General features: G+C 44.0%; 2 long non-coding RNA genes across 3 annotated transcripts in view; one reads left to right on the forward strand and one right to left on the reverse strand.

The window, feature by feature from the left end:
• The window catches only part of LOC137528430 (uncharacterized), a 66,590-nt gene that overhangs the window by 16,249 nt on the left and 22,534 nt on the right, over positions 1–27,807 (reverse strand). The gene's annotated exons all lie outside the window — the stretch shown is intronic.
• Positions 1,369–27,042, forward strand: LOC137528429 (uncharacterized). 2 transcript variants are annotated; one of them, XR_011023392.1, is made up of 4 exons: positions 1,369–1,451; positions 5,029–5,141; positions 5,581–5,709; positions 26,657–27,042. It is a non-coding gene; the product is annotated as an uncharacterized lncRNA (long non-coding RNA). The 2 variants fall into 2 exon arrangements; XR_011023391.1 differs by lacking the exon at positions 26,657–27,042 and adding an exon at positions 12,010–12,104.

A 27,807-nucleotide genomic window follows, 5' to 3' on the forward strand; every position in this document is an offset into this window, starting at 1 on the left:
AAGGCATGTAATGCGTTTCTATGGGGCCACTGCGTTTTCAGGAAGCATCTGCAATTATGCATAGCGTTCAAAAAAGGACACAACCTGCTCTACTTTTCCACACAACACGTGTTTCCTCATTAAAAAAAACTGAGGAGTAGTCTTGGTTTCCCACAAACACAAGTGTGATTCCTTCCTAACTTCACTGCCCTGAAAGCGGTATAAAACCCTGACATAATATTCAATAAAAACATGTTTTCCTACTTTTTATATGCCATACGGTTATCATATTTGCTTTTGTGCATAAGTATTCTTATTCATTTAGTAACTACAAGTTTCCAAAGTACACTTTTTTGCTTTGAGAGCTGACTTTGCATCTTATACATAACTGTTTTTTTTTCATGTTGAAATATAAGCAGAAATACTTTCCGACTCTCTGTCTTTGTTCAGGAGACTCTGCAGTGTCAGAAGTGTTTGTTTACATTTCTCACTTGATACAATTAAACACAAGATAACATTATCTCTAGTTCGGATTCGTCCAGCTTTCCTGTCCTGTGTTTAACCCTTTGAACGCTGTTCTAGTAAAAAAAAAAACCGCTGCTAGTATATAATAAGCTGTAAATAATGTTGTAGGGCAAAGAAGAATTGCTGGGTTTCATTCCACTTTAACCTTTTTGGCGGTTATCACGAGTCAGGCTCGGGGTGGAAAAAATGAGCCAGGAGCAGTAACCCCGAGCGTGACTCCTGGTAGCCACTTGGTCATTGAGTAATTGTGTATTAGGGTTAGAAAAGTGGGCACAGCCAACACCAGCCAAATACATACCTGAGCAATGCCTGGTCATCAGTGGGCAGAGACAAATACACATTTCGTTGGGAAAATGTAAATTGCAGCCATTCTTACACTGTTTATTGTAGGGTTCTCAAACTTTGCAAAGTTGGTCACTGAGTGACTGCGATTAGTATTCCGAAAAGTGGGTGAAGCCTACAAAAGCCAATCAAAATGCACCTATTGATTTTCAAGGGGAATATTTAATTGCTGCCATTCTTGCACTGTTAATGGCACAAGCATCAAACCTGGTACAGTTGGCCATTTTTCAGAAAAGGAGGTGGAGCTACAGCCAATCAGATTTGTTTCATTTCAATAGTAGTAAAAATGTTTCTGTACCGTGTTAGCCAAACAACTTATGTAGGTAGAAAAAAACAAAGTCTTGTAAAAGTGATACCATTTCATGGCTAACTGATAAAGTTAAATTATGCAAGCTTTTTGTGATCTTCTTTCAGGCATATTTCTAGATGTTAGTTGAAGTAAAACACTGATGTAGGTAAACAGTAAACACGTAGATGGCAGTTGTGCTGGTTCACCTGACATCTAACTGCTAAACAGCGACCAGCACAACTGCCATCCACGTGTTTACTATTTCCCTGCATCAGTGTTTTACTTCAGCTAACATCTGGAAATATGCCTGAAGAAGGTGACTAGATCCCAGAAAGCTTGCATAATTTAGCTTTATTAGGTAGCCATTAAAAGGTATGTGGCCTGGTGCACACCGAGCGGTTTTTGAAGCGTTCCGCAAACCGCTTCCGCCTGTGAAAACCCTTGGCTAATGTATTTCAATGGGATGGTGCACACCAGAGGTTTGAGGTTTTTAACAAACCGCAAACGTGGGTCCTGCAGCACTTTTGCAGTTTGCAGATGCGTTCCTGCCTTAATGTAAACGCTAGATCAGAGCTGTTTTCCAGGCGTTTTTGTTACATTAGCTGTTCAGTAACAGCTTCACTGTAACAATATTTGTAATCTGCTACACAAAAACGCTCCAAAAAACGCTAGGCATGTTTAGAAAACGTCTCTAAACATGCCTAGAATGGCTCAGAAATCTGCTTCAAAAACCTTTTGCAGATCTGCTAGAGGTTTTTGGTGTGCACTGGGCCTTACTTTTACAAGACTTTGTTTTTTTCTACCTACATATTTCATTTCAATACAAATTATTGATGTCAAATACTGCAAAGCTCACAAACTAGGTCATTGAGTGATTGAGTAACTGTGTGTTAGGGTTAGAAAAATTTGGCGGAGCCAACACCAGCCAAATACATACCCAGGCAACACAGGGCCATCAGCTAGTCTTATATAAAGATAACAGCACCAGGATTTCTAGCGTGAGCATTGTGCAAAATGTACGTGGTGAAGAACCTAGTGAGAATGGACATCGTCTGTTCTCATAGGCTAGCACTGATTCCATCTGCCTCTGGAAATGTCGTGCAGCACCCAAAGTTGTGTTCCGCACCCCAGAAAGGACGGAATGGTTTATATTTGTTTGAATCTATTCTATTTTATTTTGCTATATGGAATGTTTTAATTGCCAGTGAGAACAAGGCCTTATACAGTTTCTGCCTATCAACCTGAGTGGACCGGCCAAGCAGTGCAGGAGATGTGAACTTTAGAAGGGTCTATAGTTGTCCACAAGAATAAAAGGAGACCTTTGAAAACTGATGTACCAATCCTATATAATAAAACCCCTGTGTCCCTGCGTCCGTGTGTTTGGACCAAGTGGTATTGGAACTGCAGGAGGACGGGTGCAGGGGGTGGGTGGCTGGCATCGGGGAGCACTGCCGTTGCTGGCGGGAGGTGGAAGAAGGGGGTGAGGAGGGTTACAGCCATTTTTAAATGAGCGGGCTTATGTCTAGTACTGAGTAAAGGAATAAAGGACTAGAGTTATGTCCCATAGAAATACAGTGCATTTTTTATCATAAGTATGAAAAGTGATTACCCCATGGTATAGTCAGCAACAATCATCGTTTATGCAATGAATATACTGCTATGTGGCAGTAAAGAGGAAATGCACAAAACAGCCTGAAGGTAAAGTCATTATTACTCAGCAGTTTGGTGACATGTTTACACTGGTTTCATATTGTGAAATAGTGACTATATACAAGACTTGTAAAAATAGATCAGGTTTTTTTTAAGCAGAAGTCCTTGTCTAAAAATCTATTTCTCTGTGAGGTAAAATATTTGCGCTAGAGCACACTTCAACTGCACAGATAAAGGGCAAAGTTTGTCAAGAAAGTTAACGTATATTTAAAAGCGCTAATATTCTATTAACATACTGACTACAAGAATTGGGTTACATTTTATGTTTGCATTTATTGTTTAGTTACTTGCAAGTTATTTTCCTTTTAAAGCGGAATATAACCCTGCATTTCAACTTTGCTCTAAAACATTATTTACAGCATATTATATGCAACCAGCATTTTATTTTTACTAGACCAGCATTGGAAGGGTTACACACAAAGCTTTAAAGTTCCTGGAGAGAACTGCTCCCAGCAGCTGTAATTTAGATAGATACATTTAAGCAAAACAAAATGTAACAAGTGTGGAATGTGACTCACTCTCTCTGACTGTGCAGGAGCTGGAGGACAGCCAAAGAGTGTGTAACATTCCTCACTTGTTACATTTTGTTTACTTAAATGTATCTATCTAAACTTTGGCTGTGGGGAGCAGTTCTCTCCACGGAACTTTAAAGCTCTGTGTGTAACCCTTCCAATGCTGGTCTAGTAAAAAAAATGCTGGTTGCATATAATATGCTGTAAATAATGTTTTAGAGCAAAGTTGAAATGCAGGGTTATATTCCGCTTTAAGTAGATGAAGCTGGAACTTGGGAAATAATTATATGAATGTTACACTCAAGAAGTCTTTTGTCCTCAGCCTAGCCTAGCGATTTTTGGCGATTCTGCTGTGCGATTCCCATTTAAGAGAACAAGAATGGCTTTGTGGTCACTGCCAAAATGCTGCATGCAGCATGTTTTTGATTAATGCAAATCACAAGTGTTGCAGTGAAAATGATCCCATAGAGATATACTTGTCACAGTGTTTTTCTGGTTGCCGGTGATCTTTAGAACACTGAAACACTCCCCAAAAGCAAACAATATGCACATTTATACCTACCTCTATAGCATATTCATTGACCTGTAATAGGACCCCATCAAGGTGTTATATTACAAAAGACTGCCAACAACTGCTGCCGTGTTACATATCACCGCCATGTTTGAAGAGTTTGAAAGCATGCTTCCACGTTAGAAAAAATTATGATAGACTGATGCCAGTATATGAGTGACATTAGCTGCTGCTACAAGAGACTGTTACCTCATCCATGTTGCAAGAGACTGTGAACTTTCTGCAAGAAACTGTAAGTGAATAATAGCAGTTACAAAGAACTGAGTGGCTGCTGTTATGTTACAGAAGACTGAGTGACTTATACCATACTGCAGGAGACTAAATACTCATTTCAATGAAACATGAGCTCTGCTGTGTCTCAAGAGATTAAGGACATAATTTACTAAGATTCTCCATTGTGCCTTGAGAACACATGGTTGTCCGTAGTGAAACATGTAGGCAGAGAGAAGGTGGAACCAGCAGGGTAGCAGGTTGAGGCAGTCAAAGTGGAAGTACACTCACCTGCCATGTCTGAACGACGGGAGGCCGCATTCGACTATTTGAGGCTTGGTAATAATAATAATAATAATAGCAGTATTTGTATAGCGCCTTTCTCCTGTCGGACTCAAAGCGCTTGCGAGGCAGCCACTAGAGCGCACTCAGTAGGCAGTAGCAGTGTTAGATCGGCGGATCGCTCAGAAACAGCCGTATCAGTCTGACGACAGAGCGTACACACGCCGGACTGTCGCTGGCACGCCCACCCAGCGGGAGGCAACGACGGACCCATCGTTGCCTAAAGTCCGGCGTGTGTACGCTGCTTCAGACTAAGTCTTAGTCGTGGAGAGGGCTGTTATCTGACTTTTATTATCTCAACTGTAAGTGAACTGTTTACTTTTTCTCTGCTAGAGGAGAGATCATTACTTCACAGACTGCTCTGAAAGACTCATTTTGAATGCTGAGTGTTGTGTAATCTGCACATATTATAGAATGATGCAATGTTAGAAAAAACACTATATACCTGAAAATAAAAGTATGAGAATATTTTCTTTGCTGCTAATCTTCTAGTAATTATTCATAGTACACAACCAATTCACTATATCATATTTTTTTTTTCACTTCAGTGTCTCTTTAACCATTACACTATCCAGCCACTGCTGGTAACATTGGTGAACCAAAAGTTTGGAGGACAGTGAGTGCATCACAGTGGGAAGCTGTGCTCGTTGGAGTGACAATGGTGAGACCAAACCGGCTTTGTGGATTAAGTGAACTTGTGGTGCATTTACAGCCTGGAGGCCAAGGCTCCAGGCTGTAGTTGCATGAGTGCTGGTCATCTTGTTGTATGAGTGCTGGCCGACTTAATTTCGGTTGGTAAGTGCACGCAAAGTGCATTAGATGCAAAGGAGTGAGTATTTTAATGGTGGCTGGAACTAATTCGCTGCCTCTGGATTTTAAATGTAACAAATTGTACGCATTGCCAAGGTCGGGGAAGCCACCCCAATATGCTGATGAAGGAATACTTCCATACCCTGCTGCACTTTAGAGACAGTATGCGTTATACTAATATACCAAAGCACCAGATCTGTACGACGCTTGTTTCCCACAGTGCCACCTGTAGGATTAAGCTCATTCCTGATTGGCGACACTAACTCAGCATTTCTTCTTTGCTCTGAAAGATTACGTAAAGCCCTGGACCTACTACCACAAAAACAAAAAAGTGTAGCAGTGCAGTATTCAAGCAGTTAAACGCAACACTTTGTTCTTCATTGGAAAGCTCCTCCAGCGTGTGATCCGCATCCAAAAAGGTGATACCATTATCTTTTGTTTACATTCCTCTGTTGTTACTTTCCTAGCTGTGCTGCAATTATGAATAGAATATTTTAATATATAATTATAGCAGCTATGAATAAAATGCAACGACAGCTTTCAGAGCAGATAAACTGTACTTTGGGAACTTGTAATTTGTAAATGGACAATATGACTTGTGCACAAAAGCAAATATGGTAACTGTATGGGTAATAAAAAGTAGGGAAACTCATTTTTATTCAATGTTATGTCACAGTTATTTAAAGTGCATGCTCTTTAAAACTGCAGGAGTAAGATACTGTAAGTTTGAGGTTTACTGTGGCAACTCTTCCATTTCCTGTAACAACCGACACCAGAGTCCTGCGTATGTACATTATTGTGGTGGTCCTGAGCACACGTGTTTCTGTGCATTTTTCAGCAATACCTCACTGTTACAGACTGATAGGCATTGCTGAAAATAAGTGTGCAAATGTGCTCATGCCCTAAGAAATTCTTATTACAATGGTGGCATTAATAACATAATTACAGCACCTGTCAGAAACTGCTGGACATGTGAACAGGATAGCAGGATAACAGCAGGGCAGAATCTGTAGTAACGTTTGAATAGTTCATTGTGTTGTATACCGCTACCCTGGAGAGGTATATTTCCTCTGAGCAAGACTGAACTTTTACTTTCCTAAGTAACATTTCGGAAACGTTTCAATGTCTGGAATATTCCCGTCAGATCAGTCACTGGTGGAAATGTAACAGGTACCACATATCAGTGTAAGGAAAATGATAAGAGTCCAGCAGGAGGAAATAATGTGATATGCTCATATTCATGCGTATTTTTTTGTTCCTGCATTTATAAGTCAATTACTTTTTTTTTTTCAGTGTATATTTATGTTGTTTTGGTGGAACGCTGCTGCCACCTAGTGTCATCAGCAGAAGAGATTTGTCGTTCCAATATAAGAATCTGCTGTAAAATAGAATCTAGCAGACAGTGTGCCACAATTATAAGAGACAAGGTAAACATATAAAAAGTGCATATTGTAAAGCACCGTGTAGTAAGTTGGTGCTCTGTAAATTCAGAAAAAAACAAAAACACTAGGTTATGCTGAGTTGCATATACAGGAAACATACTATTAAATACACTAGGAGTCTGAATCATTTACATAAATCGCAAGTGGGAAACAGCCGCATATGGAATTTGCTTGCATATACAGAAATACAAGATCCAATTACATAAGTATAATGAACTAAAACCTATACATCATAAATTATGTGCTTGCTTAAAGAGAAACTCCGACCAAAAATTGAACTTTATCCCAATCAGTAGCCGATATCCCCTTCTACATGAGAAATCTATTCCTTTTCACAAACAGACCATCAGGGGGCACTGTATGACTGATATTGTGGTGAAACCCCTCCCACAAGTAATCCCTCCCACAAGAAAAGTTCAAACTTTTGTGGGAAATAGCTGTTTACAGCTGTTTACAACTGCCAAAAACCATGCAGCAGCTACACCACCTGCCAGCAGTAAAATGTTCACTGGAGTTCCTCTTTAAGAGAAATTAATCATCTTATTTTTGAACAAGCTAACTTACCTTATGATCCAGGTTTTTTGGTCAGAGGAGGCACTTTTGTACACCAAGAATGTGAAAGACAATAGTTTCATCTGTTTTTCCTTGGTGCAAATAAATATTCAGTAAGTAATTTCAGCGTCATGGCAAATGTCTTCATATGAAGAGTTCGGCAGGGTCTCAGGAGGCAATATATCAGATCTGCGCTTTCCATTACAAGCCAAGGCAGACATTTTAGCCTTTTCTGGTGTGTTTCCAAACACCTCTTGCTACTTAAAGTAAACCTGTGAGTTTGATTAAACAAAAAGCTAAATACACAGGGGCATTTCTAGAATCCTAAAAGATCCGGGGATCCTTAGGGCACCAAGGAGAAAGGTAGAATGTGGTGAAAAATGGGTGTGGCCACAACGTGGGTTCCTGTGAAAATGGGCATGGGCATGATGTGGGAGTAGCCAACTGTAATGTTACAGTGTCAAACTCAAACGGGCCCCTGAGTTTTTTGCCCAAAACACAGTAAAGCAAAGTGACCCTAAAGGTAATTCGAAAATGTTTTCTCTCCAACAACACATATAATAAGGCAGCATTTCCCCCACAAAAAAACACAAAACAATGCAGTGTTGCACCGATAATTTGGTGGTCTCACATCAAGGATGTGCAGACGATAAATCTGTAGAAACTGTTTGATCCCAAACTCCAACTCAGTACTAACAAGACGTAACTAATAAAACAAACACTACGCCACATATAAAATGCAGAAACCAATACCTCAGATGTCAAATGCTGAAACCATTACAATGTCAAATTCAGAAATGATTACCCCAAATATCAAATGCAGAAACTATTGCCACACATGTAAAATACAGAAACATTTACCCCAAATGTCAAATGGTGGTGTGGAAGAAATGCTGGTGGGTGGTGGGGTGGGAAACACTGGTGGCTGGTGGGGTGGAGGGTGAGCAATGCTGGTTGCTGGTGGGGTGGGTGATTACTGGGGACTGGTGGGAGGGTGGGCAACACTGGTGACTGGTGGGGTGGAAGCATGGTCAACACAGGTGGGAGGATGGGCAACACCGGTGGCTGGTTGTCAAAACTGGCGGAGTGGTGGGGTGGGCAACACTGGTGGCTGGTGGGGCGGGAGGCTGAGCAACGCTGGTGGGGTGTGGAGGGTAGGCAACAGGGGCGTACCTAAAAATCCCCGTGCCTCCCTACAAAAAAAAATCTGCCCCCCCCCCAACTTCCATAGGGCCCGCTCAGGGACTTTTGTGGGGCTGGAGGGGTCGTAGCATAAGAGGAGAGCGCGGCCGCAGTTCGGTGGGGAGGGGGGGTCACCTCGGGCTCTCCTCTCAGCGCTCCCCTCCTGGCAGCGGGCGGCGACAGGCTGAACACATACCTCCTTCTCACCGGAGGTCTTCCAATCACTAAGTGCTTCATGTAACTTCCTGTGTAAAAAGGAAGTAGCAACGGAAGACCTCCGGCGAGAAGGAGGTATGTGTTCAGCCTGCCGCCGCCGCCCGATGCCACCAATGATTGCAGGAGGGGAGCGCTGAGAGGAGAGCCTGAGGTGAGTCCCTGCCCCGAAAAAGTCCCTGAGTCCCTGAGCACGGCGGCAGGGGTCGCTTCCCCTATTGTTACGCCAGTGGTGGGCAACACTGGTGGCTGGTGGGGTGGGAAGGTGGGCAACACTGGTGGGGTTAGAGAGTGGACAACTCACCTGGGGGCCCCCCTCCTCTAACTGTGCTCCCTCCATAAGAGTTAGCATGAAAGATACAGCTTCACACTCACTAGGCTCCGGGCTCCATCAGACGTTAAACCACCAGCTGTCAGGATCCTGCCAGGCAGGATCGCCAGAGAAACCTGACGAGGAATAGGTAAGCTCCATCACTGCTGCCACCCTGATGTGTAGGTGGCAGAGCCAGAAGAGCACAGGAGTCCACGGGCTGCTCCCCCATAGTTACAGCTTCACACTCACTAGGCTCCGGGCTCCATCAGACGTTAAACCACCAGCTGTCAGGATCCTGCCAGGCAGGATCGCCAGAGAAACCTGACGAGGAATAGGTAAGCTCCATCACTGCTGCCACCCTGATGTGTAGGTGGCAGAGCCAGAAGAGCACAGGAGTCCACGGGCTGCTGCTCCCCCATAGTTATGCTGGGGGCCTCTTCCAGCCCCCTGTATTTTATCAGCTCCCTCAAGGTTCTCCTGGTCCCATCCACTGTGCAGCTGTCAGCCCCATAAAGTCCCTGACTTGCGAATACACTTCAGTGAGCCCTGTGGCCAGAAGAGTTCTGTGCATGCCCAGTCTGTTAATACTATAACTGAACTTGCACTGAATGCTCCCGACCACAGGAGTGTGATGTAGGAGTTGCGCAGCATGAAACAGCGCATGCGCAGTGGCCTGCAACACAGCTGGATCACATACTCCAAAGGAGCACAACAGATTGGATCAGTAGAACATCGAGGGAGCTGACAGACTACAGTGGGGTGGAGGAAGCTCCAGGAAAGTAAAATTCCTTTTCTACCATTTGGAAGTAGGAAGCGAGTCATGCGAAGTGCAACATGACACACAGGACATTGAACTCCTTCTGACCTTGTCCGCTCCTTCAGGTTCTGAACATCAGCGGTCGGGAGTATTCAGGTGTTTGAATTCACTATACCGAATTTGCTAAATGCTAAACACTACCTGTGAGTGTTTAGCATTGGTGCAAGTGGGGATAGTTAGTCAGTTAGCTAGTTATATGGGACCAGGTTAGCTCAGCCTGGTGGATTTGGCCCAGCACTTGGCAATAGAAGAATTATCAATGACAGTGTGACAGTGCAATGGTAAGTTGAGCATCGGTGCTAAAGTCAAAATAATAGAGATAGCAAATATCAGAAGGTTATGGAAAGAAGTTTGCGATTAGGGTGTACTTATGAAGGATAGGCTGTACTTGTTATTTGAGGACCCAAGTAGACCCTTGTTATATGGGAATTATGAGGATGCTCTTGTTTCATGAACCGCATGTGGCTACCCTTGTTATATTAGAGGTATGAGGCTGTACTTAGACAATATTTATTTCCAAAATATGCACAATGTCAAATTGCACTTACTAGATAAACAACGTAATAAGCCTATAGTAATGGGGGATGCCCAATCTTGGTGACTTCAGGGATGCCTCCTACTGGACTGCCGTGGCCTGTGGAAGTCCGTGCCCAGATGGAATAGGACTGGGTGGCTGTCGCTTCTGGTGTCCATGTGCTGGCAGCGTCACAACGTGTTTCAGCAAATTCTCACCTTCATCAGGTGGACCCTTGTTGTATGGGAGGCACGAGGCTGTACTTGTATGAGGAGCAGGAGGATACCTATGTTATACTGGTACAATATAGCAGAAAATTTAGGATCTGGCACTCATATGCTTCAACCTGGGGGTTTGAAGGCCTTGCTTTGAAGGGTGCTTTATCTCACTTTCAGCTTGTGATACCTACACCTTTTAATGTTTTTCCAGCAACCTCGATAGGACATGCAGGAGGAGTTATGAACTGTGCAGCAAGTAATTTTGTGCAGGGCACCAAAGCATATACAGTACATGTGAAAGAGGGATACTGTGCACCTGTATCATAACAGTTCCAAAAGTTTTATTTCGTTCCTCGGACAAAATCATTCAGCCTTGACATGCATCAAAAGAAAGGTGTCAAACCTGTTTGTGTCGAAGTTGTGGCGGTGTAGAAGGGAGAGGTGACCAGGGGAAAATCCGGACGGCACCTATGTTATATAAGAGACACAAGGCTGTACTTGTTATATCTGAAGCAGAAGACTACCCTTGTTATATGGTAGGGAGGCTGTACTTGTATGAAGAGCAGGAGGCTACTCTTGTTATAAGGAAGGCACAAGGCACAGGAGGTTACGCTTGATATATGAGAGACATGAAGCTGTACCTGTTATAACAGGAACATGAGGCAACCCTTGTTATATGGGAGGCTTGAGGCATTCGTTTTATATGAGGAGCAGGAGGCTTCTCTTGTTGTATGGGAAGCATGAGGGTGCACGTGTTGTATGGGAATATAAGACTCCGTGGGGGTGCATGAGGCTATTTTTATTATTTGGGGAGCCTGCTGCAACAAGAGTGCCTAACTTTAATTAGTTTTTGTTTAGGCAATGCTGGGAGCTTTGCTTACAGTTTGTTTCGTTTTTTGCCATAGGGAGTGATAACACAGCTGTATTTGTGGATTGCCTCTTTGTTTGTGGAGAGCTGTTTAGTGATTCTTATCATTTACACATTTATTCAGTTTCTTTTGTTGTCACAGTGGTGTCTAGCAGAGGAAAGCATAAAGTCATAATCAAACAATGTAGGTCAAAAGTGTTATTAAAATTATTATTTCATTAGTTCTTTACAAAAGCAACTATAATAAAAAAAATATATGAATTGGAGATTCAAACACTCATTTATTTCTACATTTCTGTGGTTACAATGTGGCTTTGATCTTTGATCCAATATATGTGTATAACAGATCTTAAATCTGTTTTAAAAATACTGATAATATAATGTAAATCATATTGTGATATTGTGTAGTACGAAAATGACACATAACTATTTCAGATACCTTTACTGTTTATGGTCATAAGATCTGCACAGGGATGATAATGAGCGTAGAATGCCAATTTACTACTTCAGAAGAATGGGGAACAGTTTATTGTCAGAATTGATTTTTTTAAAGAGATACTAGCAAGTATTATAATTAATTTCTTATCAATATACTCATAGATTTAACAGCTTGTACTAGAGAAACTGGAGGACTGCATCCTTATATTACAAAATTCAGGTAAAACCAATAAAGAAAACATCGTTAGTGAATGCTTGATCATGGCTTTATTTTAAGACATTCTACGAACCCTAAACACACTAACACCTTGTACATACGTTAGAGCAGGGGTCCCCAACCTTTGTGAGCCCGGGGCCCACTATCCAGACCAAAATTTTCTCCGGGGCCCCCCGGGGGGGTTGGGGGCAGTTCTTCCTGCGCGGCTGCTGTAAGGAAGGGAAGGAAGCAGGGCAGCGGCTTCCTGTAGTGGGGATCGCCGTTACCATGGGAACCGCTGCCCCGCCTCCTTCCCTCCTTACAGCAGCCGCACAGGAAGCGCTGCTGTAATAAAAAATGATGCAAAGCAGAGAGGGGCTATGGGGATCATAAGGTAGGAAGCGGCCGCCCGCTCATAAGGTAACAGGAGCGGCGGCCGCGGGGGGGGGGGGGTTGGGAAGAAAGGGCAGATGCGCCGTGGCCCCCCAAAAACCTGCCCACGGACCACCAGGGGGCCACGGCCCCAAGGTTGGGGACCTCTGCGTTAGAGGGTTCTCAGATGTGGCGGTCGGTTTGGGCTGTCTCTGCTAAGAATCTAGTGAGTGTTTACAGCGCCCCAATGCATTGCTGAGAAATCCAGAGTGTTAATCTCTGGAATAGAATGATGTGAGTGTAAAGATGCTGGTTACACCTTCCACCATTTTCGCAATAGAGAGATTCAGCATTTGAAATCAACGCTCTCTGCAGATGTTTCCCCATCCCACTTTTGGGAGGCATACCTCATACTCTGTAGAGGTCTATTGATGGTGCTGGAAATGTCATTGGGGTTCCTCAATGTGCAGAGCACTGAGAACATTCAAGGTGGCAGGATTCAAAAGCTACATACTATTGATGCTCTACGTTGCAGGGGCATAACTACAAATCATGGAGTCCCCACAGCAAAAAGATAATGCTTCCCCAACAACAATGTTCATATCATCTTCACCCTCCTCTCTCGAGAACCCCCCCAGGGGGAAAGTATCTGTTAAGGGTGATATAACATGTGTGGCCACCATCCTCCCCCCTTCCACACGACACCCCCTCAACCCTAGGGCCGGGCTGCCCATAAGGCAAGGTGAGGCGGGTTTCTCATGCGGCAAAGTCGGGGCAGCTGGAGGGGGTGGGGGAGCGGCGAGTTGGAGGAGGTAGCAGGCAGGAAGGGGGTATTGGGCATAGTGGCAGGGAGGGGGGCCGGACCCCCTTCCCTCACCTGGGTCCCCCTTCAGCTATTGAATGCAGCAGCGTAGTATGATCAGACAGTGGTCAGGGATGACTCACCTCTTCCGCGTTCCAGCGTGCGTTCCACTCTTGTCACTTCCTACAATGCTGCCCACTGTACTGTAAGTGGACGGCGTTGCACTTCCCACGTTCCCCGCCACTGTGCCCAATACCCACTTCCTGCCTGCTACCCCCTCCAGGCTACCTTTTCTGGGGGGAGGGGGGGGGCAAAAAGTCAGGCGGCAAAAAAGTCTAGAACTGGCCCTGCCTCCCCCCATAACAAGTGTGGGGATGTTCTCTTTAGAATGGCCCCTGTGTTGGAGGAAACATAAGCTCCACAACTCTGCCTCACTTCACTAGTAGCTCTGCCTCTGCTAGGTTGTTCCTGACATAGTACTCACGGCCATACACTCACCCAACCCCCAACATCATGAAGATTCACATTTTGAGGAATTCTTAAAAATAAAACAAAGTTTAACGTTCACCTATCCTGAAGCTGGAGTACAAAGTCACATACTTAACTAAGAACTGGGAAGCCTCTGGATCTTAATGAGGCTTCCTACGGCATCCTCCAGTCCCCCATTGCTGCTTGAGCATGAGTGCGGCCATGCTGTGCCTGCGTGAGTACACCCGCAGTAAGCCAGAGCTACTCAGTGCTACTGCAGAGGCACAGCCAGAAGAGAAGTGCGGCCCTGATCAGCTGGAGGGTCCCGGGCAGGGGGGCAGCACCAAAGGACAGCTTAGGAAGCCTCTGGACGATCCATAGTCTTCTCTCTTTAGGTAAACATGTGTTTCTGAACCTGAACTTTGGCTCTGGTTCTCTTTAATTGTTTATTTTACTGAGACATTCACTTAACGTCTCTCAAGTTTGGATAAAAAAGTGTGAAGTCTTCTTCATCTGTTATGACCTCTTTGTCTTTTCCCCAAACAACCACACAACACTAAATATGAAATAAAACACCTTAAAAAATTATAAGGCATAATACTTCTAATAACTAGACAGAACATTTTAAAGTTGCATTAAACTGGGGAAAGAATTGATGAGGCACAGTACATCTAATAACTCCAGACAGACCATTAAAAATGAAATAAATTTTCAGCAAAGATCATTGGGATGCAGAATACTTTTAATAACCAAACTGAACATTAAAAATGAAATAAAATCCAGTGAGGAGCATGATGAGGTATACACCGTGCTTTTAATAACCACAGAAAGAGAACATTAACAATTAAATCAAACCAACTGACTGGCACAGCACTATAAATAACCTCAAAGGGTATTAGAAAAGCAGCTCATCAAGTGAAATTGGGCTAGTGTATGTTCAGCAGTCGCACTGAATCTTTCTCCTGGATGAGCTGTGAACTTAGGCTGGCAGCAAAATCATTGAAAGGGATTTATTGTCTTAACCCTGGACCTAATACATAAATACACATTAAGGTACAGCCTTCCTGATTTTCTACTGTTAACCAACTCAAGCCACCAAAAGCAGATGAGCTACCAATGGAAGTCTCTTGGAATAGGCACGTTCATCCAGATGTTTCCTATACATAGAGCCTATATTGTATTAGAGGTAAACTTCATCTAATGTGAACAGCCTGTTAAATTTATAATAATAATGCGGTGCAGTGCAAAAACGTGCAAAACACACACACTCGTTCACCTCAGTCTTTGTCCTGCTTTGTCACATGATAACCTGGAAATAAAATAGATTTCCCTTTAGGTTGTGCACAAGTCAAATGTGTTTGTAAGTTGAGTTATGTATTATACAGTACATATAGAAACGTATGGATACATTTATTTACTTTCGGAAATGTCTGGATTTGGACATACAGCATAAACAATGTATTTTTTGTTGTTGTTGTTTTCAGCGTAGTGTAACCTAGCATAGTGAAAAAGAGGCCTTACACTCATCCGCCTTATGCCATCTCTCACTGCCTAATAGAGCTGCCAGTTCGACATTCTCCTAACTCCCACCATTTCCTCTTTTTTTTCTTTCCACAAAGCTTTGCTTCAGAGCCAACCCAGATTTTTATACAAGGGAGTGGCTTTTCTGCAAACCTTGTGAAGCTGGCTGCTACTGTTTCTATTTTTTTTTAATTTATATAATAATAACATTTGAGCGCATAGTAAGCAAATGAGTCAATGTAAATAACTCATATCTGATTAGAAAAGTCTGATATGATTTATTTTAAATATTTTGCATTGAAAAGATATTAAACAGATCAAATGTTAAGTCATGAGTAGCTTAGTGCATGAAGTAGTGGTTAGCCCTCTCGCCTTGCAGCGCTGGGTACCCGGTTCAAATCCCAGCCTGGGCACTATCTGTATGGAGATTGCATGGTTTCCCCATGTCTGTTTGGGTTTCCTCTGAGCACTCTGGTTTCCTCCCATGTCCCAAAAACATACAGATAAGTTAATTGACTTCTCCTAAATTTGCCCTAGACTAAGATATATACACTACACAATACATACATTGACATAAGACTATGGTAGGGATTAGAGTGTGAGCCTCTCTGAGGGACAGTTAAGTGACAAGACAATATACTCTGTACAGTGCAGCAGAAGCTGTCAGCACCATATAAATACAAAATAATAATAATAAATTATAATCTGTATATCAACTTACCTGTATATTCTGAGGTATAAGACGACTGGGCGTATAAGATGACCCCCCAACTTTTCCAGTTAAAATATAGAGTTTGAGATATACTTGCCATATAAGACTACCCCTCCTCCAACACACACCAAATAAAAAAAACATCATATACGGGTGCTATGCATGAACAGATACTGATGCTGTACTGTATATGGAACCCAGTATATAACAGTATATAGTCGACTGGCTGGCTGGATTGGTCAACTCTCCCTCTCCCTAAGTGGATTGATCAGCTCTACCTGTCTTAAAGCGGATGGGTCAGCTCTCCCTGTCTCCCTGTTTATCAGAGCGGTATGGAAGAATAGATCTCGCTGTGCCCATAAAACACGCATCTTTTACCCTTCTGGCCCACCCTTGTATCCTATTTACCACCAGAATATACAGTACCTATAAGCAGTACAACAGCATTTTAAAGTAAAATAAAAATGCTCAAAATAAGTTAGATATAGATAAGATTAGATTAGATAAGGTAAAATAAGTTAGATATTACTTTTACTATGTAAACCCAGTGAATAGTTTTCTATATCTCAAAAACAGACTGGGTACTTACAGACAGGGGTATCCAGAAATAGCTGAAGTCCAAAAAATAAAGCAATGGGGGGGGGGGGGGGGGCAAAAACACCCAACCAACAATCATAAGTGAGCCACTATGGACAATAGGCCCGGGAGTACTAAAAAATTTTTTAAAACAGTTCAAAATGTAGGTTAGCTGGGACCACATTAGAGGACACAAGTATATTTTTTTAAAACTTTAATTTTAATGAAGCCATAACAAAGACAATATTAACATGCGACTTTCATTTTTTCCTCATCATAACATTACATCTTGGTAGCACAACTGTCATATATCAAACTGGAAAATAGTAACTTTAAAGGACAGTAGTTTCACTGTAGCATACAGTGGGAGTTAAAATATAGTGGCTGATATGTCACACCATATGGAATGTGTTGTTTGCTGTAGCAAGGGCCAGCCTAGGAGGAAAGATGGATCTTCAAGTCCTGGCCGAAAAGGTTAAAAATCCTATGCTATCCTCTGTGATCCTCAACAAACAAATAGCACAATAGTGCCCAAAAGCTGAGAAGAGCACTATACATTTGTCAGTGCCTTCCACTGGAGGTTGCTCTGCAGAAAAAAAAATACCAGCGATGGGTCTTGCCCTATGTTTGGTGTTTTAATTTGATGTTACTCTATCTCTTTTCAACAAGCCTTTTAGCAAAAACCTTAGCTTGTAGGTCATATTCAACTATAGTGTATGTTTGTATGTGTGTGTATGTGTATGTGTAATTATTTTTTAACATGCAGCTATTTAATTACCGTATTTTTCGGACTATAAGATGTTCCTGATCATAAGACGCACCTAGGTTTAGAGGACAAAAACCAGGGGAAAAAATATATATACTAAACCGGGTGCATCCATTGTGAAGGGGCATCTTGTGGATTATGCCGCCTTGGCACCTCATGCCCCCTTGTACCTCTTGTGTCTCCCTGTGTCCTCCTGTGTCCCCCTGTGTCCCTGATGTGTCCGCCTCTGTCCTTGTGTGCTCTTCTATGCCCCTTTGTGTCCCCCTGTGTCCTCTGTTTGTCCCTGTTTCCTCCTCTGCATGGCATGGGCACAGTACAGGCAGTCCCCGACATTGCGTCGGGTTGGAGGTTCGTATTGGCAGGCATTCATAAGTCAGGAACGTCCTGCATTTGGACTATAAGACGCAGTGACTTTTTCCCCACTTTTGGGGGAGAAAAAGTGAGTCTTATAGTCCAAAAATAACATTAGTTTTTTATTATTATTGTTCATTTTTACAGATTTATTTATCTGATTTCTTTGTATTATTTATGGTAGCTAAATTTAGATCTGTTTTATGTTATAATTTTTGTAATTTGTAATCAATTTGTAACGCTATGCAACATTTTTGGGCTCTTAGGGGTAGATTCACTATAACAAATAGCGAGCGTTATCTCCTGTAATGTTTGCTATCTCCTTTTGCTCCCTTTACTGCACGCTTAGTGTGCCTTATCAGAGTTAACGTGACTTATCAGAGTAGCATAGCGAGCGCTACAAACTTATGCCTGCTAATTGGCAATGACGAGAGCTTCACTCATCCTGCCCTGAGCCCCTGCGGGTCAAATCACTTTAAAGGACATTATCTCCGCACTTTGATTGGCCCGATAGGCTGCCTGTCAAGTTTACTGTCAAGTGACAGGCAGCCTACTGGGCCAATCAAAGTGCGGGGATAATCATTGCCAATTAACATTAATTATGCTACTCTGATAAGGCATGCTAACTCTGATAAGGCATGTTAACTCTGCCAAGGCACGTCAAGTCTGATAAGGCACGCTAAGCATGCAGTAAGAAGATCAAAAGGCGATATATCGAGCGTTACAGGAGGTAACGCTCGCTGTTTGTTATAGTGAATGAACCCCTATGTGCCATTTGTTTGTTGACATGCATTATCACCATGTTATTAAACAATATTTGATTGTATATTATGATATAGTTTTAGATCAGTCAGTTCATGATATATTGTAAGAAGGAGTAGACAGAGGTCGACACTAGATGCGATTGGGTAGACTAATTGAGGGGAATAGGTGTATGGTTGTGCCTGCGGACTACCAGATTCAAGGCTTCTACACACATCCATAGTAGTAATAAAAAGGGGGATACGGGGAGCACTAGGCTAGTTACAAAATATAGCAAAATTTATTGAAAAAAGCTGCACATAGTATCACACATTCAAACCCCCCTTAAAAACAAGCAAAAAAGCCCTGGCTATGAGCCTCATATGAAAAAAGCCAGGCAGTCCCCTCAGGAGTGCACTCCTATAATTGAAAAAAGACTGACATGTCAAATATTGATATCTTCAGGCCCATATGCTGCATAACCAGGTTGTAGGCAATTCCCAGGAATAGCACGGAAATCCTGCACCATGTATATTGTACATTGTAAACCACCCGTGTGCTAAGCAAAAGCACACCTCTGTGCAATGACACATACGCTCTCATTACAGACACATGGAGTAGTGTCTAACCTCTAACTCCTATTGCTCGCACCCCCTTGAACACGGGGTACCAGAGACTCACGTGACCCAAAGATCCGGCAGGCTTCCGCACGGAGGACCCAAGCACCTCTATTTCTGCGGCGCACATGTGTTGGTGAAGCCGGTCAACCTGGGCGTGTTGGACAGTCCTGTCTGGTAGGCGGCAAAGGAGTGTTCAAGGGGGGGCGAGCAATAGGAGTTAGAGGTTAGACACTACTCCATGTGTCTGTAATGAGAGCGTATGTGTCATTGCACAGAGGCGTGCTTTTGCTTAGCACACGGGTGGTTTACAATTTACAATATACATGGTGCAGGATTTCCGTGCTATTCCTGGGAATTGCCTACAACCTGGTTATGCAGCATATGGGCCTGAAGATATCAATATTTGACATGTCAGTCTTTTTTCAATTATAGGAGTGCACTCCTGAGGGGACTGCCTGGCTTTTTTCATATGAGACTCATAGCCAGGGCTTTTTTGCTTGTTTTTAAGGGGGGGTTTGAATGTGTGATACTATGTGCAGCTTTTTTCAATAAATGTTGCTATATTTTGTAACTAGCCTAGTGCTCCCCGTATCCCCCTTTTTTACTACTATCATTATGTTCTTTATGGGTGAGACAGGCCAAAAAGGAGGTTTATGATATCCCGTACCCTATTTTTCTTCTACACACATCCAACAAGGTGCACGACCAACACTCAACATGACTGACATCACAAAAAAAACGTTGGCATGACTTGAGTTTTCGCGCACCAACCAACAAAACAACCATACGCAAGTAAAAAGAGGAACAGCACAACATGGCTGCATTCAAAACAAGTACGTAGTTCAGCCGACACTGTACGCATTTGGCCAACTTCACAATATCAGCCCAACAGTCATGTGAGTTGATAAGCCAGATGGATTTGGCAAACCGTCTGTTATCAGTCACTCGTCTAGTTGTTTGCCAAACGTACACACACCTGATTGTCATCCAACAGACCAAAATCAGATGATAATCAGGTGGTTTGGTGGAGTGTGTGTATGGGCCTTTAGATTCCACTGTAAATATTTCAAGAGATTTGGGCACCAATCCAGTTGCAATTAAGCAGAGTCACCTTTAACACATCAACAAGACAAAATGACAAAGAAGTGTTTATGGGCTGGCAGCTGTTTTGTGGGCTATATATAAAAAGGTGGAGGGGTTTGTCTCTTTGTTAAGAACTCTTTTACAGCTGTCATAAACGATGAGATAGATGAAGATTGAGAAGATGTGGAGTACGTTTGGGTAAATATTCATGGTGGAAATAAAGGTTGCCAATTGATTATTGGGGTATGCTACAGGCCACCACATATTCATGAAGCTGCAGAACTGCAATTACTACAGCAGATTGAAAAAGCTGCAAGTAAAAATGAGGTCATAGTTATGGGTGACTGCAACTTTCCAGACATTGACTGGAGTATTGAGGCTACCCATTTTGGTAAAAGCAGCAGATTTCTGGAATCACTACAGGATAGTTACCTGACTCGAATGGTAACGGAACCAACTAGAGGGAATGTGTTACTGGATTTGATCATTTCTAATAGACCAGATAATGTATCAAATGTGCAGGTTGAAGAACCTTTGGGAAATAGTGATCACAACATGATAACGTTTGATCTGGTGACTGATAGGCCGCGGGGAAGCCGGACCATTTAAACTATGAATTTTAAAACAGCAAAGTTCAATCAACTCACGCAGGCACTAAGTTTGGTGAACTGGGATAATGTACTACAAGGGGAGGACACTGAAGGGAAATGGCAAGCTTTTAAACTCATTCTCAATCAATATTGTAGTAGGTATATCCCATATGGAAAAAAAACGTCTAGGAATAAAAAAAAAAGGCCTCTATGGATGAATAGAAACGTTAGAAATAAAATAAAGGTGAAAAAGAATGCCTATAAGGTCCTAAAACAGGAGGGGACCGAGGCTGCATTAAAGAGAATCTGTATTGTTAAAATCGCTCAAAAGTAAACATACCAGTGCGTTAGGGGACATCTCCTATTACCCTCTGTCACAATTTCGCCGCTCCTCGCCGCATTAAAAGTGGTTAAAAACAGTTTTTAAAAGTTTGTTTGTAAACAAACAAAATGGCCACCAAAACAGGAAGTAGGTTGATGTACAGTATGTCCACACATAGAAAATACATCCATACACAAGCAGGCTGTATACAGCCTTCCTTTTGAATCTCAAGAGATCATTTGTGTGTTTCTTTCCCCCATGCACTGAAGTTTCAGGCTGCTCTTTTCTTCCTGCAAACAGCTTTGCCCTTGTTTGTAATTCCTCAGTATGTGAAAGCCCAGCCAGCTCAGAGGATGATTTATCCAGCTTGTAAAAGATAAGAGAGAGAAGAGAGAATCTGCTCTAATCCTAAATAACACACAGGCAGTGTGCATAAAGGGGAGTTCATAGCAGAACCACAACACTGAAGAACTTGACAGCCTTCCAGACACAGGCCGACAAGTCTGACAGGGGAAAGATACATTGATTTATTACAGAGACTGTGTTAGTAGAAAGTGCTGCAGTAAGCCAAAACACATTAGAATAGCTTTTGGAACTTGTAGGAGGATAAAAAACAGGATGCAATTTTTGTTACGGAGTCTCTTTAAGCAATTATAAGGAGTGCAATAAAAGTTGTAAAAAAGAAATTAGGCTGGCAAAGATTGAAGCTGAAAATCAAATTACTAGGGATATCAAATCTAACTCCAAAGAAGTTTTACAAGTACATCAACTCTAAAAAAAGAAAGGTTGCACTGTTGCAAATTACAGATGCAGAAGATTCTCAATCTTCCAATTATAATATTAAATACTTAACGCAGGAAGAAGTGCAGGCAAGACTAAATAAATTAAAAATAGACAAGGTACCTGACCCAGATGGCATTCCGCTATATAAAACCCTTTATCTTATCTTTTGTGACTCTCTTTCAACTGGCAGAGTCCCAGTGGTTTGGCGTACGGCCCACGTTTTCCCATTATTTAAGAAGGGCAAAAAAATCAGATCCAGGAAATGATAGACCTGTAAGCAATGGCGTAGGGCCCGCGGTCGCAACGGTCGCCATGACAACCGGGCCCGGCTCCTGAGGAGGCGGGGGAGGGGCCCGGGGGGCCATGTCCGTTTGGAGGGCCATGCGGCCCGTGCGCACTATTAGGAGGGGGGAGCCGCAGCCGCGGGGAGGGCAGCCCGACCTCTCCCTCCCTTCCTCTCCCCGGGGCCCCCCCCCCTCAGATGCAGAGTGAGCGTGCACGGAAGCGCTGTAGGCAGAACTCACATCCAATCGCCGCTGATCTCCTCTCTGCATAGAAGCTGATACACACACTGCTTCCGGCAGTGTGTGTATCAGCATCTATACAGAGCGGGAGGAGATTAGTGGCGATTGGAACCAGGGACGGAGGTGAGTTCTGCCTACAGCGCTTCCGTGAGCGCTCACTCTGCATCTGAGGGGGGGGGGCGGGGAGAGGAAGGGAGGGAGAGGTCGGGCTGCCCTCCCCGCGGCTGTGGCTCCCCCTCCATTATGGGGGGGCACCTACCTACCCTATCCTGGGGGGCAGCTACCTGCCTAATCTATCCTGGGTGGCAGCTACCTACCTAATCTATCCTGGGGGAGGGGGCAGCTACCTACCTAACCTATCCTGGGGGGGCAGCTACCTACCTAACCTATCCTGGGGGGGGGGAAACTACCTACCTAACCTATCCTGGGGGGGCAGCTACCTACCTAACCTATCCTGGGGGGGGGGGGCAACTACCTACCTAACCTATCCTGGGGGGGGCAGCTACCTACCTAACCTATCCTGGGGGGGGGGCAACTACCTACCTAACCTATCCTGGGGGGCGGGGGGGGCAGCTACCTACCTAACCTATCCTGGGGGGGCAGCTACCTAACCTATCCTGGGGGGGCAGCTACCTAACCTATCCTGGGGGCAGCTACCTACTCTAACCTATCCTTGGGGGCAGCTACCTACTCTAACCTATCCTGGGGGGCAGCTACCTACCTAATCTATCCTGGGGGGGGCAACTACCTACCTAACCTATCCTGGGGGGGCAGCTACCTACCTAACCTATCCTGGGGGGGGCAGCTACCTAACTAACCTATCCTGGGGGGGGGCAGCTACCTAATCTAACCTATCCTGGGGGGCAGCTACCTAACCTATCCTGGGGGGCAGCTACCTACTCTATCCTGGGGGGCAGCTACCTACTCTAACCTATCCTGGGGGGCAGCTACCTAATTTACCCTGGGGGGCAGCTACCTAATTTACCCTGGGGGGCATCTACCTAATTTATCCTGGGGGGCAGCTACCTAATCTATCCTGGGGGGGGGGCAGCTACCTAATCTATCCTGGGGAGCAGCTACCTAATCTAACCTATACTGGGGGGCAGCTACCTAATCTATCCTGGGGGGCAGCTACCTAATCTATCCTGGGGGGCAGCTACCTAATCTATCCTGGGGGCAGCTACCTAATCTATCCTGGGGGGCAGCTACCTAAACTAACCTATCCTGGCGGGAAGCTACCTAATCTATCCTGGGGGGCAGCTACCTAATTTAACCTATACTGGGGGGCACCTACCTATCTAACCTATACTGGGGGGCAGCTACCTAATCTAACCTATACTGGGGGGCACCTACCTAATCTAACCTATACTGGGGGGCACCTACCTATCTAACCTATACTGGGGGGCAGCTACCTAATCTAACCTATACTGGGGGGCACCTACCTCATCTAACCTTATACTGGGGGGCACCTACCTCATCTAACCTATACTGGGGGGCAGCTACCTAATCTAACCTATACTGGGGGGCACCTACCTATCTAACCTATACTGGGGCACTTACTTATCTAACCTGTATTTTTTTCTACTGACATATTGCACTACTTGGCTCCCACTTTTGTCTCCTGTACTTTTTCTACAGGGTGCTGAGACACCCCCACCACACTACATAAACGAATGAAACAAATAACGCAAACCTCAGGAACAGAGGTGCCAAAAAGGGAAAAACATAAATGTATATTTAAAAAGATAAATACAAGGGGAAGTAACGCTTAACTCCCCATTGAAGAATAAGTGAGATATTATCATCAAAACAAAAATGTGATAAATACTCCAAAGTAGTTACTTCCCCTCGTTTTTATCTTTTTAAATATACATTTATATTTTACCATTTTTGGCGCCTCTGTTCCTGCGATTTACATTATTTCAAGTCCACCATCGGTGGAGGCGTCTACCCCCATGTCCTCCTTTTCCTGTCTACATAGAGCGACATCCTAAACCCTTGAGGGGACGGGTATTGGTTCCCATCCTGTCTGAAAAGTGGTTGCCTGTTCAATAACCCACATTTGTCAGTATAAAATCTATATACTTCTTGTCATACCTCTCCTTGGCTTTGACATACTGCATGATAGATGGCTCTTGATCTCTCTCCTTATTCCTCATTATGAAACAAATACTGTATGCTTAGAACAATACATGTTGGTGCTGGCCCCGGAGCTAGATCTGTGCTCCGTGCGGCTGTGTCGCTGCTGAGGCCTGCCTGTCGGGACCCTGGACACCACCTGCTCTCTTCCTCACTTGCGGAGGTGTGGGCTCGCAGACAGGACATGCAGGCGCCGCTGGTGTGCAGCCAGCTGATCGAGCTGCCAGCTGATCAAGCACGTGCTGATCAGCTGGCCTGCAAGGGTTCCTGGCTGCACTGTCCCACTGCCTCTAGTCTGCCACTCACCGCCGACTGGACTCCCACCACCGCCACGTGCCATGGAAGCCGTTCTGTGCTCGTCGGAGGGTCCCATGCCGCCGCACTGAACAAAGCAGAGGATCAGCGGCACGGCTTCAGCCCCATCCACCAGCTGATCAGGAGCAAGCATCAGCAGCACAGCCCTGGATCCAACTAGGTCTAGGAGGAGGAAATCGCAACTTGCCCAGCTCCAGTCACCAGAGGACCAGCTCCAGGACAAGTGGTCATCAGCCAGCCCACCACATCACCAGCTGCCTTTAGGGCTCCAGCCATCCCACGGGACCCTGTCCTCCAGTGAGCCTGTGAGCACCACCACCTATCCCTGAGAATAGGTGACGGCCGTTCCCCCACCGCTTACAGCTAGCAGGCGCTGCCAACGGATCCAGGTGGCCGCACAGCGGAGGGTCACAGCAGCTCCCAGCTTCTCACTGCACGTGGGACACGCCATGGCAGGCCCCATCCACCAAGGCCGGAGGATCCTTTTGTTTACCTGGATCCCCATGGGCCCTGGAGCTTGGTCCTTTCTACACCAGTCCTGGCTCTGTATGCTTCAGCGGCCAGAAGCACGGGGTCCCATCTGCCTGCATCCACCATAGATCCCTGCACATCAACTGGACTGATGGCTGGATCCAGGGGTGTTTTTTAATCTGCAGCCCCATGGACTCTGCCTCTGTCTTTCCTTGCCTTGGTCTTCTCTTCGTCTCTCTTAGCTATCCTTTCTCTCTCTCTCTCTAACCACTCTTTCCAGGACACACTGCGGGGCATCTGGAACTGCTGTGGAGCCGTTGATAGTTGGCAGGCTGCTCCCCTTACATAGCACTCCAGATTTCCCCACGCGTCCTTCACTACAGTTATAGGTGACATGTATATATAGGTATATGCTTACTTGTACTACTGTACCTGATTGTATGTGTTGAATTGCATGCATATTTGTACCATCTTCGACCCTGTATGAGCCAAAAATAATTCCGGGTACAACCCCCGTTGTACTTGGCGAAATAAATTTGATTCTTATTCTGATGTGCATTTTCTTTAATTGTTAAAAAAGAACATGTAGTGTAAGTTCTACCAGCAATGTGCTAATGTCAATGTTATCTGAGTGAAAGCCATCTTCAGCAATGTGATATCTGCCCACCACAATAAGTATCCTTCTTTCTATTCAAATTTCATCTTCTGATACAATTTTTTTTCTACTTCACTGAAAAAAGCTATAAGCCCTGTTACACTTCCCAGGTATGGATTATAGCAGAGCAATATCAATTGAAATACACATAATGAAAGCTGTTATTTATTAAGTGGTGGAAATGCACATGACAGTTGGCACAATAAAATCTTCCCAATAACCCTCTGCCGCCAACAGTACCATGAGGAAACACATTACCGTTCTCGTTCTCTTCCTCAAGCTAAACAGCTATTTGTAAGTGCCAGCTACCTCGACTGCAATTAAAATTTTAATCAGAAGTTTGGAGCTATGCACATAAAAATAAATTGCAGTCATTTAGAATTTTAATTTAATCACTTTAAAAGCTGACATATGTTAAGATCTACTCCATCGCTACAGTGTGCCTTGTACTGCCTGTCACCATTTAAAGACAAAAGCGTTGTAATTATAAGAAGGAAAAAATTACTTGTAGCTAGATCTTCTGCTTGCCTTTTTCAAATGAGTATTCACTGATTATCTGTTAATACTTTACCGTAGAGCTCTAGAGAAAAGACTAGACTCATAAAATGGAACGGTTGACTGCCCTTTATTTCAATAGACTCAGGTTTTCATACAACAGAATTATTATTATTATTATTGTTATTTTTTTATATAGTGCCACCACCTTCGATTGTGCATGTACAGTTAGATAATGAATACAGCAAATACATACTTTTACAAATACAATAATGAAAATGTAATTCTCACTAGTAACTAATTACAGGCTATAAAACTCCTGCATGACTGAGAAACACTTATGAGAAGAAGGAACAGACAAAAAATAGTCCAGGATTTGTCTGTGTCGGACCTACATAAATATTTTTTTTTAAAAAGTGTGGTCATTCACCAGCACTAATGCATAGAGAAAAAACACAGTGCATGAGCAGCTTTATTCTACCGGGAATGTGCGGACCTTACTCAAGCATGTCTACTCCAGATGACCTCAACCATGATGGGAGCAAGGCCAGAAGACCAGAAGAAAAGAGGAAACCTGCATTGGAACAGTGGACTCAGTGAGGATCCGGGAAGACTGTACAATTCAGAGACTTCTAACTACTGATATAAGGAGCTATCTTTTACCCTTTCCATTACAGGTGTGCTTTACATTTCTATATGGAGCATGTATATACAGTAGTTATACATAGTAATTATATACCCTATTCATATCCTCTTCTCAAGAAGACTAAATAAGTTTAATTTACATAACCTCTCCTAATAACTGAGGTCCTTCATAACTCACATTAACTTAGTGGCTCTTCACTGCAACTTTTCCAAATTAATAGAGAAGCCGGGGGTGTTTTTAGGCATAAGCATTACAGTCCACTGCCTGGAGTGCCATTGGTCCGGGGGGCTCCATGCCCCTGATCAAGCTCTGCACAGCACTGTGGAGAGGTGAGAGCATAGCTTCTGCAGCACTATACTCTGCATTTAGGGCTGGTTCACACGGGCGCCTGCCCGGCTTTCTGTGGCGTCGCGTTTGGTGGCATGGCGGCGGGCGACGCATTCAGGCTTTCAGCAGCCTTCACGTAGCTTTCGGATGCGGTCGGCATTTTTCTTCCCCTAGGGGAACATTACCCGTGGCGGTTAACTGCCCCAGGACGCTACATGTAGCGTCCAGGGTTGCCTTGAATGCCAGGGAAAATCGGGACTTGAACGCTGCATTCGCATAAACGCCGGTAAAAGCCTGGTACAAATGCTCCCATTCACTTGAATGGGAGTGTTTAACGCCAAGTCTTGAACACTGGCGGTAAACGCTCCTCAGATGCCCGTCTGAACCAGCCCTTACACACTAAGCTGGGGTAGTGCAGGAAGAGGGTGTGCAACAAAATGCAACAGGATCGGTGGGTTGTTTGTATCTCAGGGGCTCCCTGTATA

Source organism: Hyperolius riggenbachi, chromosome 8 (assembly GCF_040937935.1).
Source record: "Hyperolius riggenbachi isolate aHypRig1 chromosome 8, aHypRig1.pri, whole genome shotgun sequence".
Taxonomy (NCBI): Eukaryota; Metazoa; Chordata; class Amphibia; order Anura; family Hyperoliidae; genus Hyperolius; species Hyperolius riggenbachi.